The sequence below is a fragment of the Ochlerotatus camptorhynchus genome, unplaced genomic scaffold, assembly GCF_037179485.1.
Source record: "Ochlerotatus camptorhynchus isolate MF236.1 unplaced genomic scaffold, CSIRO-AGI_Acam_v1.1 ptg000105l, whole genome shotgun sequence".
NCBI lineage: Eukaryota > Metazoa > Arthropoda > Insecta > Diptera > Culicidae > Ochlerotatus > Ochlerotatus camptorhynchus.
This window is the reverse complement of record NW_027040595.1, coordinates 4,360,088-4,371,452: the sequence shown is the minus strand read 5'-3', so window position 1 is coordinate 4,371,452 and position 11,365 is coordinate 4,360,088. Positions and strand designations below refer to the sequence as shown.

At 40.3% G+C, this 11,365-nt stretch overlaps 1 protein-coding gene across 1 annotated transcript in view; it reads left to right on the top strand.

Annotated features, from left to right (window-relative positions):
- The first annotated feature begins 1,407 nt into the window (after positions 1–1,407).
- The window catches only part of sty (sprouty), a 53,365-nt gene continuing 43,407 nt past the window's right edge, over positions 1,408–11,365 (top strand). Inside the window, exon 1 of the mRNA XM_065219555.1 lies at positions 1,408–3,075. The gene's annotated coding sequence lies outside the window, so the exon portion shown is untranslated. The remainder of the gene's footprint in view (positions 3,076–11,365) is intronic.

Genomic DNA, 11,365 nt, shown 5'->3' with positions numbered 1-11,365 from the left:
ACTTAGTTTTTTTTTCCGGGTGTTTTAAAATTCTGTGAACTTTTCCGGTTCACTGTTAAAAATTGTTAATTTTTTGACAGATACGGATAACTACTGTTGACTTCCTTAGTGCCATGTACTCAATTTAAATATTTTCATAATAATTTTCAATTTCAAATCCTTTACACTCTATATTAGTTTTGAAAAAGTGACTTTAGGGACTTTTTGGCGAAAGAAGAGACTTTTCAGCGTTTGGCTTCAAAATAGTGGCCAAATCACTAAATATTGATATGCTACCAGCCCTGTCATGACAATTGAATTACATGATTCCCTGCTCATAAATAATTTCTACCCATACTGTATAGCTATTCGCATCCCACTTTAACATAATAACAGTAACATAGTGAGCAGAGCATACGCGCGATCGGAGCACTATCGAGTGTAAAAGAGCTGCAATAGCAGCCTCGTGTATGAGAGCAGCAAGCATCAAAGAACACCACACAAACCACACGACGACGACGTCGATCCAGCAGCGGTTGATCCCTCGAATGCAGTTTTCCGCTGCTGGGCGATCCCCTGAGCACAGTGTCGTAAGCTCACTGCGCTCTATACAACACAACCCAGAGCCGCAGACGATCTTCGCGGTGGAGCATATTATAGAGGAGAATGGCAACCAGTAACGGACGGATGGACACACCGAGAGTGGGACAGAAAGAGAGCGAGCGCGCGCGCAAAAAGCAGCTCCCTTCTGGATTCGAATCAGCCGTGTGAATGAAAAGGGGGTATACCAACCCGGTTTGAATGGCAGGCCGAATGAATTAAAATAAAAATATGGCTGTGTAGCTGGCTATGGGGAGCGAAAAGCAAACGATCATTGCGACCGTCGTCGACGACGACGACGACGGGAAGTGAGATCGAGTGCGAGCGACGACGACGTGGCGACGAAGTAGCTGAGCGAGTGAGCGAGAGGAAACCGGGGCCACATTTAGATTTCTCGTTTCGTCGTTACTCCATTCATTATGGCCGAGGTTTTCATTCATAAAAACCTTCCGAACGGGTCTGTGGGGTGTGTAGTAGCAAAAATGTCCGCTGCGTGGCATTGTTGTAGCCGACGACCGACGACCGAGTGCTCGGGTTTGTGTCAAGTGGGTGTGTGTTGGTGCGGAAGCCGAACGAGAACCGAGCGCACGCACACGGTGGGAACATTAGAATGAAAACACACATACCGGCAAGCGGTGGTCACAAACATTGCTGGCGGTGCATATTGTACAACGTGTACGGATAGGGTTTTCCTGCCACCAACACTGGGGAAAGCGGATGCAGCCGAACGGGTGCCGAGTGGACCCGAAGTCGGAAACGCCCTCCCCTCCGACTGCGCATGACGTTTTCTAAATATACGAATTGAAACGAAATAATTTATCAGTCGTTTTAGAGCTTTGATCGTAGACGGACTGTATTCATAGCCATTGCTTCGTAGGATTTTTTTTTGGGTGAATAAGGAGAAAAATTACTATAATTACCATTGTGTATACATACATACCGCATACACACGGTTCGGGGGAGAGAAGCGCAAAGTGAAAAAAGTACGTACGGTCCGTAGAAAGGCAAGGCGAGAAAGCGAGTGGCACAAGCGATATGCAAGAAATTTATTGTGAAGAGCAGCAGCACGACCAGTGAACGAAATTCGGCGAGAAGCAAGCGATTTAATTCCGAGACGAGCAGAGAGCATTTGCGGGAAGAAAATATTACCAAGAGCCCAGTAGAGTGTGTGTTTCAAAACGGGGTATGCTGCTATTGGATGCAAGTCTTCTGAGACACACAGGAAGTGTAAAGTTCGAGTGTCCGCGCGATACGAACAAGGTTTAGTTTTGGGGGTTTGGGGGTGATTGGTTTCGATGTGTGATGTGACAGTAGCGTTTGAAGTGAAGAAAAATATTCACCAAGTTGGTTAACCGAACGAGGGGCCGTGTAAGTGCGGTGGAGAACGACACATAGAAGAAATCTCATCAAGTCGGGCTGCGACGCGGCAGCATTTTCATGCAGAACAGTACGCGCCGCGGTACACACACTGCTGCACACCGACACCACAGACACAGCACGACGGCAGATGTACGACGAACAACGTCGCGGCCGTCTTCTTGTTGGTCGTCGTCGCCGTCATCGTCGTCAGATCAGCGGCAGCAGAAAAACAACATCGTCGTCGTCGTCGTCGCCGTCAGCGGTAGGAGCACTACTAGAAGCAGCAGCACCAGCAAAAGCATGAAAAGAGCTCTGAAAAAACGCCAACGGCCACAGCATCGAGCGAGCGAAGAAAATGTTTTGAAAAGTGATTTATTTTCGTTCATATTTTTTTCTGGCAACCGAAAAAGAGCATGAAGAAATAAGTAAGAAGATGGAAAATTACGAAAATATGTATATTTGTATTTGAAAAATCTAAAGTTACAAAAAAGAAGAAGAAGCAGCACAAGTTAAGAGAAAAGATATTTTTCTTCAAAGTGATCCAATGATTTCATGAATGAAAACAACAACCGCACACAAAGAAGGAAAAAGTCACAAGAGAAAAATAAAAGTTGTTCATATTTCGCAAAAGTGAGAGTGTGGGATTCGGAGAAAAAGCAAATAGTTCAACAATAATAATACACAGAAATAGAGGAGAGAGCGAAAAGTGAAGAAAAAAATGTAAAAAGTGCAGAAGTGAGCTAATCGAAGCGAATGAATCAACCCAAAAGAAATAATTGAGTGAAAACAACATACATAAATTCTGAAGGCAACAAAAAAGTGAAAAATTCCTTCAACGAAAGAAGAAGATAAAGTGCATTTTGAAGCAATAGGAGCAAACGCAGAGAAGAAGGGTTTAGTAAAGTGAAGTCACAGAGTTTTTTCTCCTGCCCTGCTGTTCGGCAAATCATGAATCTAGTGTTTTCGCGCAAAACTAGGATTAACATTGGATCTAGCACGGCGATAACAGCAACGACGAAAGCTTCAACCGGCAACCAGCAACTATTACTACTACTAGTGGCGGCAGAGACTCCCAGAGAGCACCGGATTTGGATTACTAACGCGAACCAGAACCCGGTTTAATTGCTTATTGATTATGTAAGTGATCGTGCTTGATATATATATAAATATATTTCGCTCATATTTGCTCTAGTTTGTGGAGGTTGGGAAATGCTTGGTCTGGTGGGCGTCGCCCTCTGTTGGTCAAAAGTCTATCCTCCAACTAGGAGAGCACCCACAAAAAAACTGCAGCCCTTGGAATCCATCCACCATTGCTGCTCGCTCGCGCACCAGAATCGTTCAAGTAATTATGAATCGATGCCAGTATGATTCGAACATTCCTGCGGGGTCGGTACAAGCAGAGGCGACACAGCTCTCGTCGAATCGAACAAACCGATGCCAAACGATGATGCCAGGGTTTCTGAAACTCATTAATAAGAATCAGCTTCCGAGAGCAACCACTCGGTGCTGCTGGTGGTGGTGGTGGTGGTGGTCGGGGCGGTGCTGTTGCTTACAAAACAACAAGCTGGCGTCGCACTGCGCTGCGCCGTGTTGTGTTTTACAATCTATAATTATAGAATCGTAATTGACATTTTTCATTCATAAAAGAATTTGAAACCCGCTTTCTGAACAACTCACGAGCGCGCTCCTCGACTTGACTTTAATCGCAAATCAGTCCCATATCTACTATGATATTGTGTGATTGAGTGAAGGGTTTTTATACATGGAAATTGTCCGATTGAATAATTGCAAACTTGGCTGGGATCGACTTTAGGTTGGAAATTGAATTCTTTGGGACTGCTATGCGATTATGAACATTATAACTCAGGGAACTGGCTGACCTCTCTCTCTCTTCTGTCGCAGCTACACATCTCGAAAAAAAAAAACAGCCAGCTTTGTCGTGCACCATTCTATACAATTATCGACTCTGTGTTTTCTGGCCGCAGCTAATATCAGGTACTGTGATAGTCATCGTCATCTAAGTAGGAGCGCAGGGACAAATACAATCTCATGACTTGAACTTCTGATACTACTTGGATGGCGGCGCAAGCTAGTTAAAAGTAGTTTTCTCGATTGTTTCACTATTCCTGTTTGACTCGTTCTGCTGCGGCGTACAAGATCGAGAGGCAGAAGGATACCTAGAAAAGCTGATCTTAAATAGCTGTTGGTTGGTAGGTACCTACAACACTACTAGTGGAGGAGGAAACCTATGCGGGAGGGGGGCGCTCAATGAATGGAAGTTTTTTTTTCCCTTATGCTGACCTGCTTTGCTATTCTCGATCACTGTGCTCGATTTCAGCTTTCTGCTTTGTGTCGATGAGATGTGCTTCGTAGCTATCTAACCAGATTGTATACATATATCGATCGGGAATTGTGTGCCACTACGATGATAAATGTCATTCGAACAAGCGATCTCTGTTTGTTCGGATTGTACACGAAGGAATGCCAACAATCTTTGGAGTGAATATCGGTTGAATGGAAGTGAATAGGATTTTTTTTTATTGGTTTATGTGCTATGGAAATTAACACCGGAATTCATGTTTCTTCCTGGCTTTTGACTGTTGATGCATTTATTATCATTATTGATGGCATCATATTTTCAGTTTCGGGGCAATTTCGGTAACTTTCTTATCCCTGAGGAAGAGCTTAATCCAAGTTGGAAACGGTTGAAGGAGAATAACGCTTTTCTCGATAATTTTTGGAAAAACTTTCAAGCAATTCCACAAGTTATTTTAATTTAAAGTTGTGTTTTTTGTTTCTTTATTAAAGAGACTTTCAGCCCAAGGCTGGTTCTTCTCTATTTTTGTTTGTTTCCCATTTGAAAGAGGTTTTGTTTTTAGAATTTTGGAAAAGAAGTTGAAGGATTATTGATACGGTTTGAATTATCAGCAGTAGAAATAAAAGTCGATGATAATTGACCGTCCTGCCATGGCGAAGGCAGATAAAACTCTAACGTGTATTTTGCTTGCACGAACAGAAGTTTACAGTGCAGAGAATTTATTTTAAACTACTATATACATTGAATAATGCAATGAGAAGTGCTTAGACGCCGACGATCATTACGCAATCTTCAAATTGGCATTTTTGGGTCATTAATGTCGAAATGCAATAGTGCCAATTTGAGAAATCGTCAAGCTAATGGGGACTGAGATTTTGAGCTTAAATTTATGATATTTTAGCGTTTTTTTTTTGTGGTCGGGTATTTTCATCACTGCGACCATTTTTCTGATCTATTGTGATATATTCACCAATTTTTTTTTTTTTTAGTTGTATCAAGATGCCGTATCACTATTATTAGGAGTGATCGCCATAGTTTAACTAATAGCATTACTGCAGCACGGCATTACACTTCGAATAAAGTGCACTGCCGTACTGGGAGTTGTTTTCCAAATGTCAAAGGGATCAGTCTTTTATTGAAAATGGCTGAAAAGTGGCATAGCAAATGTTCCGAGTCTTCCTTTTCTATGCCACAGAACCGACATACATCATTTTGAAGTTTTCCAATCAGTTTCAAGTGATAACGGCTCGGACAAGACCTGTATACATGCTAAGGTCTTTCGTAGAAAGTTCCATGATTTTGTCAGTCACAAAAATGTTTGGATTAATGAATCGCTTCGACTGCCTAGCAATGGAAGTGTTCTTCCAGTTTTCCTCCACTTTTGAAGATTCTCACGCTTTTAGCTCCAATCTAAGAGATGTAGCCAATAAGCCACAAAAGGGCTCTGGTCCTAAGAACTTATGAGAAGAGCCGAGTCTTGCTAGGGCATCAGCTCTTCCATTTCCGTCAATCCCGCAATGACCAGGAACCCAATATAAGTTAACTTGTTTTGAAGTGACTGGACACACTCTCAGAAAAGTTTTGATTTACTATCGCACATGTCGCTGACTTTAAAGCATTTAGAGTACCTTGACTGTCGGACATGATACATATATTTGAACTATTATAGTTTCTACGCAAACATATAATAGAACACTCTAAAATTGCTTGGATTTCAGCTTGGAACACAGTTGGCCATCTGTCCAAAGGAACGGATAGGTCTATCCCGAGGTCAGTTACTCCTGCTCCTACCTAATTGTTCAATCTTGTGCCATCTATTCAAAAAAACAATCGATCCTGCACGAATAACCGGACCACCAAATTGCCATGAATTACGCCCAGGGCCAAATATTTGAAAAAGTCGATTGAAAATGTATCTTTTCTCCATCAAGTCTTCGTTGTACCTTAATAGAGAGTTGATACTAAAAGTTTTTAGAATCCTAAGATGTCTTCTAAGGTCTCCTTCAAAAAGATTCGCTGACCTTGTAATCATTAGAGCCATACTTTTCGACTTCTTATTGTACAAATTGATGCATCAGATAAAGTTTTACAAAGTGTGCAATCTCTTACACTCAATCTGATTCAACATATTAGAGCACTAATGTTTTGTTTTTGTTTTCGGGTGAAAGCATTAAATCTAAAGTACTGCTATTAGTTCAATTCGTTAAGCTTGCTTGCTTATGAGGAAAGCACGGCTATTGACTTTTCAACGGTCTTCCGAAGTGGATTGTGGCAGGCGAGTCTTAAGCAGGCAGCTCCCGGGTAAAAATAGTGTCAATAAAATTGATGGTGTACGTGCCAACCGGTTCACAGATAACCTACTCACTTAAGATGAAAGTGACCTAGCGAGTAAATGAAAATTTCAAAAATGGTGATCTTTGAGACATGACTTCAAATTGTAAAAAGCTCTCGTCGATATTTTCCTTTTATTATTTCGCACAAAACGACGAGAACTTTTTCCAGTCCAATCTGAAGTGATGTCTCAGAGTTTATCATTTTTTAAATATTTATTAACTCACTAGGTCATTTTCATCTTAAGGCATGGCATTGCCAAGGCAGAGGGAGCGGTCCATCCGGGATGGACATTTTCTTAACTTCCCAAAGCTAGCTACAACCTACAACCTAGGGGGATGGGTAAGCATCCATACCTCTCAGGCTAAAGATCATGAGTTCAAATCTCATATCTGTACAAAGAACGATTTACCTGATATGAGTTAAACTGATTATATACGGGTTCAAAGAATACTAAGGCAAAACGCTTGCATGAGAAGCCTGGTAACAATGAGGTTTTGAGTTTTATGAGGTAAGTGAAGAAGTCTTAAAAGCCCATAGGTCTTATTGGTCAAATTCAAAGGCTTACAAATGGATTCCGTGAACTCTAGATATCCTATGGGCTAACAACAGAGTCTAACGATCAAAATCTAGTAACCATATGAATCGTTTCTAGTGGCCTTATGGGCTTTGTTGAAGGTTTTAAGATGTAAGATTTAAAAATGTGCTATGCTGATATCAGGTCACTTTTTAGTGGCTAGGGCACTATTTTCAAGCCAGTCACTAAAAAGTCATTTTTTTTTCATCCAAAAGTGCCTTGCCTGTGATCTTGAACTAGCATAGACCTTTTCATCACAAACTGCCTAATGTTTCGAAAAGAAAATCTGGTCCCAATATCCTGGCTTTTTCTCTTCGTAATCATGAATGTTTTCCAAGTCTTGGATTTCGAAAAATAGTCTAGGAAAATTTTCATGCTCTAGACATTTTTAAAAATTCTTTGCAGCTCGGTAGCACAAAGTAGTTCAAAGATCGAGGCTTATCATCTACAATAAAAAAATGCCAAGACCAGATTTAAGAAAACAAAAATATATGTCCAAGATCATACGTTTCAGAAGCATTTAAATTATTCTAGGACTGTTAACTTACTTTACATATATTTCAAACATGAAAATGTTTCCGAGTCGCTCAATTTTCTTAATTTGTTTGTCTTGGAGATCTCGAATTTTTGAGTCCCAGCATTTAAAAATTGGTCTAAAATTGATCCCAGATCGAGATTTCAAGTCCTAGACGCATGCAAAATGTTCTAAGTCCATAATCTTCCCAACTTGGAAAATTTTGCTATCTAGAAAAGTAATGTAGGTCCCAGAGTTATGAAAATTGGAGGTGTTACAAAAGTTTCTATGTCCGAAATCTTTAAAATTGTTTGTCAAAACTTGTCTAAGTCCGAGACATAGACAACTTTTTCTCTGTACCTGAATTTTTCGTCAATTTCACCAATTCGCGATCGGGATCTAGAATCATCTTTGTTGGTTTGTTGACATAAATCGAGTCAGAAAAATGAGTACAGAGTGAGATAATGGGCAATGCACTTGCTCATTGAATTAATAAAATTATTGTTTGATTATTTTACAACAATTATACACATAATAATTTTTCAAGACCAAATTTATAAAATCCTTAAACCATGATGATTTGTTTTATTTTGAAGGAGCATGAAAAATGGGTTGTGATTGTGAGTTTATAAAATTTCTTGAAGTGGGTCGTAGTTAAGGAAAGATTGGAACCATTTTTTTTTTCAATCACTATTATTTACTATTTTTTTACTATTTTCGTTATTTTAGTCACTAAAGTCACTACTATTATATTACATACCCCTTGTGCGATAGCAATTCCATTTTTTAGTTTAGCCTGAAAGCGAAGACAACATATCAAGAAGACTGGCAACTTTGCCTGAATTCAAGCGACAGATACAGCAGCGCTGCGCTCGAGTGAAGGTGGAAGCAACGCATAGAAAAATGAGCAAACACACAAACTTTTATTCTGAGGATGGAACCTTTGCTATCCAATTCGTTCGGAGCATTTACCTTTGAGCGGCAGAGAACGCGATTCTGCCTGTCTCATATCGGACGTATGAGAAAATGGAAGAGTTGCCAGTCTTCTTGATATGTTGTCTTCGCTGAAAGGGTAGAATGTCCATCTGGTTTGGAGGGTTTATACGTGTTAAGACAAAATAAGCGGCTATTTTGAAGTGCAATTCAGGGGAAACATGTCAGAAGGGTTTTCACCAGCTAATAGAACAAACATTTCTCCGTCAGATGATTTAGTTAGTTTGAGTGGGTGTATTGTCATTCGTAAGAAACCGACGATCCAAGTCATTGTTAACGTTTCGAGTTAGACCCTTCTGACATGTTTCCCCTGAATTGTTGACAAAATGTATAACCAGGGTGTCTACTACACGAAAAGGATAATCTAGAAAACCAGGGAATTCGATTTTAGTTTTATTAGATACGAACCAGCCAGTGGCTAAAAGTCACTCTAATAAAGGAAAAAAAAAAGGTTTTAGTCCTGGAGAATCAGAAAATCTCAGGGAATTTCTTTAAAAATTAGGGAAATCTTTGTTAATCTTCTCTGAAAAGTCTTACTTAACTCGCTAGTCTCATACAATTGAATTACTCGGTGTATCTAGTTCGTTTATTTGGAAGGCTCAATCGCGTTAGCTTTACGGAGCCGGTACTTCATTGTTCATTGTTTGTAACAAAATTCACTTATTTCTATGTCTAGTAGGAGTTGGGCCGAATACTCGCGACTTACCCGAGGTCAGAGGGATACATTGTCGAATGATAGGATCAGGGGAGGAGATTGGGGGTGGGATTTCGTTGTCTCATCAGAGCGTTGATGATGCCAGTATGAAGGGTAGTGCGGTTCTAGATTTGTCTGGAGTTCAACCGACTAGTGGGCTCATCGAGACAAAGGACAAATCAAACGAAAACTAATAAAGAGAGACAAAAGACAAAGAAATTAACTTCTTATACAAGCCACTTGCAGAAACACATATTACTCGGTGTAGTTTGAGGATGTTTGGAAATAAATAAAATCTTTAATATAATGGTGAGCTTGTGAATTTGACCAAGTTGAGCAGAAAATTACTTAACAAAGAGCTTAATCTTCTTCAGCTGCATACACATTTAGAAATAACTAATTTTACAGGTGACGGAATCCATCTTTGACATAAAGTGCTCCGAGACCTGAAAAGTTCGTTGCCCGACGAAAATTACGTTTGATTAAGCTATACTTCGCGTCAGTTATGACTCAAATTTATGTCAAAATTGACGCTCACTCTCAGAGCACCTAAGTTTACATGAGTTTTTCTAAGTATGTATGTATTGTGTAAAAATTACAGATGTATTGTTGTAAGAACTGTCAAAAACCTGTGAGCACCGTATTTTCTTGGGACATATATCCACTGCGACCAGTTATTTGATCCTTTGTGGTATATTCCGTGTCCTTAGTTTAGTGCATGTCGTATTACTCCATCGCCATTGAGAAATGATGAAGTATGCGGTTTTGATACAGTTGTCATACTTGTCTGCATCACAGGGAATCGATTCGAACTAAAAGGTCCCGTTATTTATCCCCTTCGGAGTGTTGGAACAACCTCCAAAGGCGCGCATCGTTGCCAGTTAAAATTTGTTTCCACAGCAACAAAATTAAGCAATGACATCGATTATGATCATGCATCAGAACCCTAGCCCTAATCACTTCAAACTAGGGACCAACGAATAGAAGATTAGGAATCACAAAGGCGAAGACTAACTAACTCAATTCCTCTTTGTTTCAAGATCATCCTCGGTCCAGACAACCCGAGGACTTATCACCATTAACAAGGCATAACAAGTAACAAGGTCCTTTGATTACTGGAAAACCCTGTTTCCCTAGTTTGAAGTAGTCAGGACTAGGAATCGGTGGTAGACCTTAAATCCCGTAACGTATCCCGAAAAGGTGATCTACCCACGTTACGAGGCATGAATGCTGCATTAATGCGTGGGATTCTGCTTGCAGAACTTAATGTTGGGCCAACTTTGGGTTGGTATTTTACCTCTTATGTCAGGCTCATCCATACCAATTTAAGGTATCGAGATATTCGTTCCTGCGATCTTATGGGATAAGTCCGTGGACCTTGTGAGTACCGACATATCTGATCGGTGTTATGACTTCATTCAAACCATGAACCTTTACCTTTTCGGTCCCTATGGTTGCGTCAACTTCAGAGAGCTTAAATGCCTAATTCGAGAATATCGGTAATTCTTTCATTTACTCAATAGCTGCATCGTTAGGCATATTCCTTTTACATTACTACACCTAGTTCATTCCATACTAACTTCATATTAAATCTATAAACTACTATAGCTACTACAGTAAACTCTACCTAAATCGAAATTAAACGGGCCATCGAGTCAGGGAGGATATCGAGTTAGGGAGGTAAATTTAGGAAGTTTGTATAGGAAAAGCGGTTGAAGTAATATGGATTTGCATTGAGTTAAGAAGAATATCGAGTTGGGGAGAACTCACTATCCTGATACAGGTAATGCACCCAAATATTTAAGTGAAGGTTAGTTGCTACCTCATACACCGCCCCTATGCAGGTCATCCCCCCGGTCCCCCCAGGTACCCGAAATTTTCAGTCCAGGTCGTAACAACTTGAAACAATGACTTCTTGCGAATCAACACCTTTCTATCCACAAAACATCACGAAACCATTTAAGTACGTACATTTGAAAATTGAGATGAATGTGGCCCAAC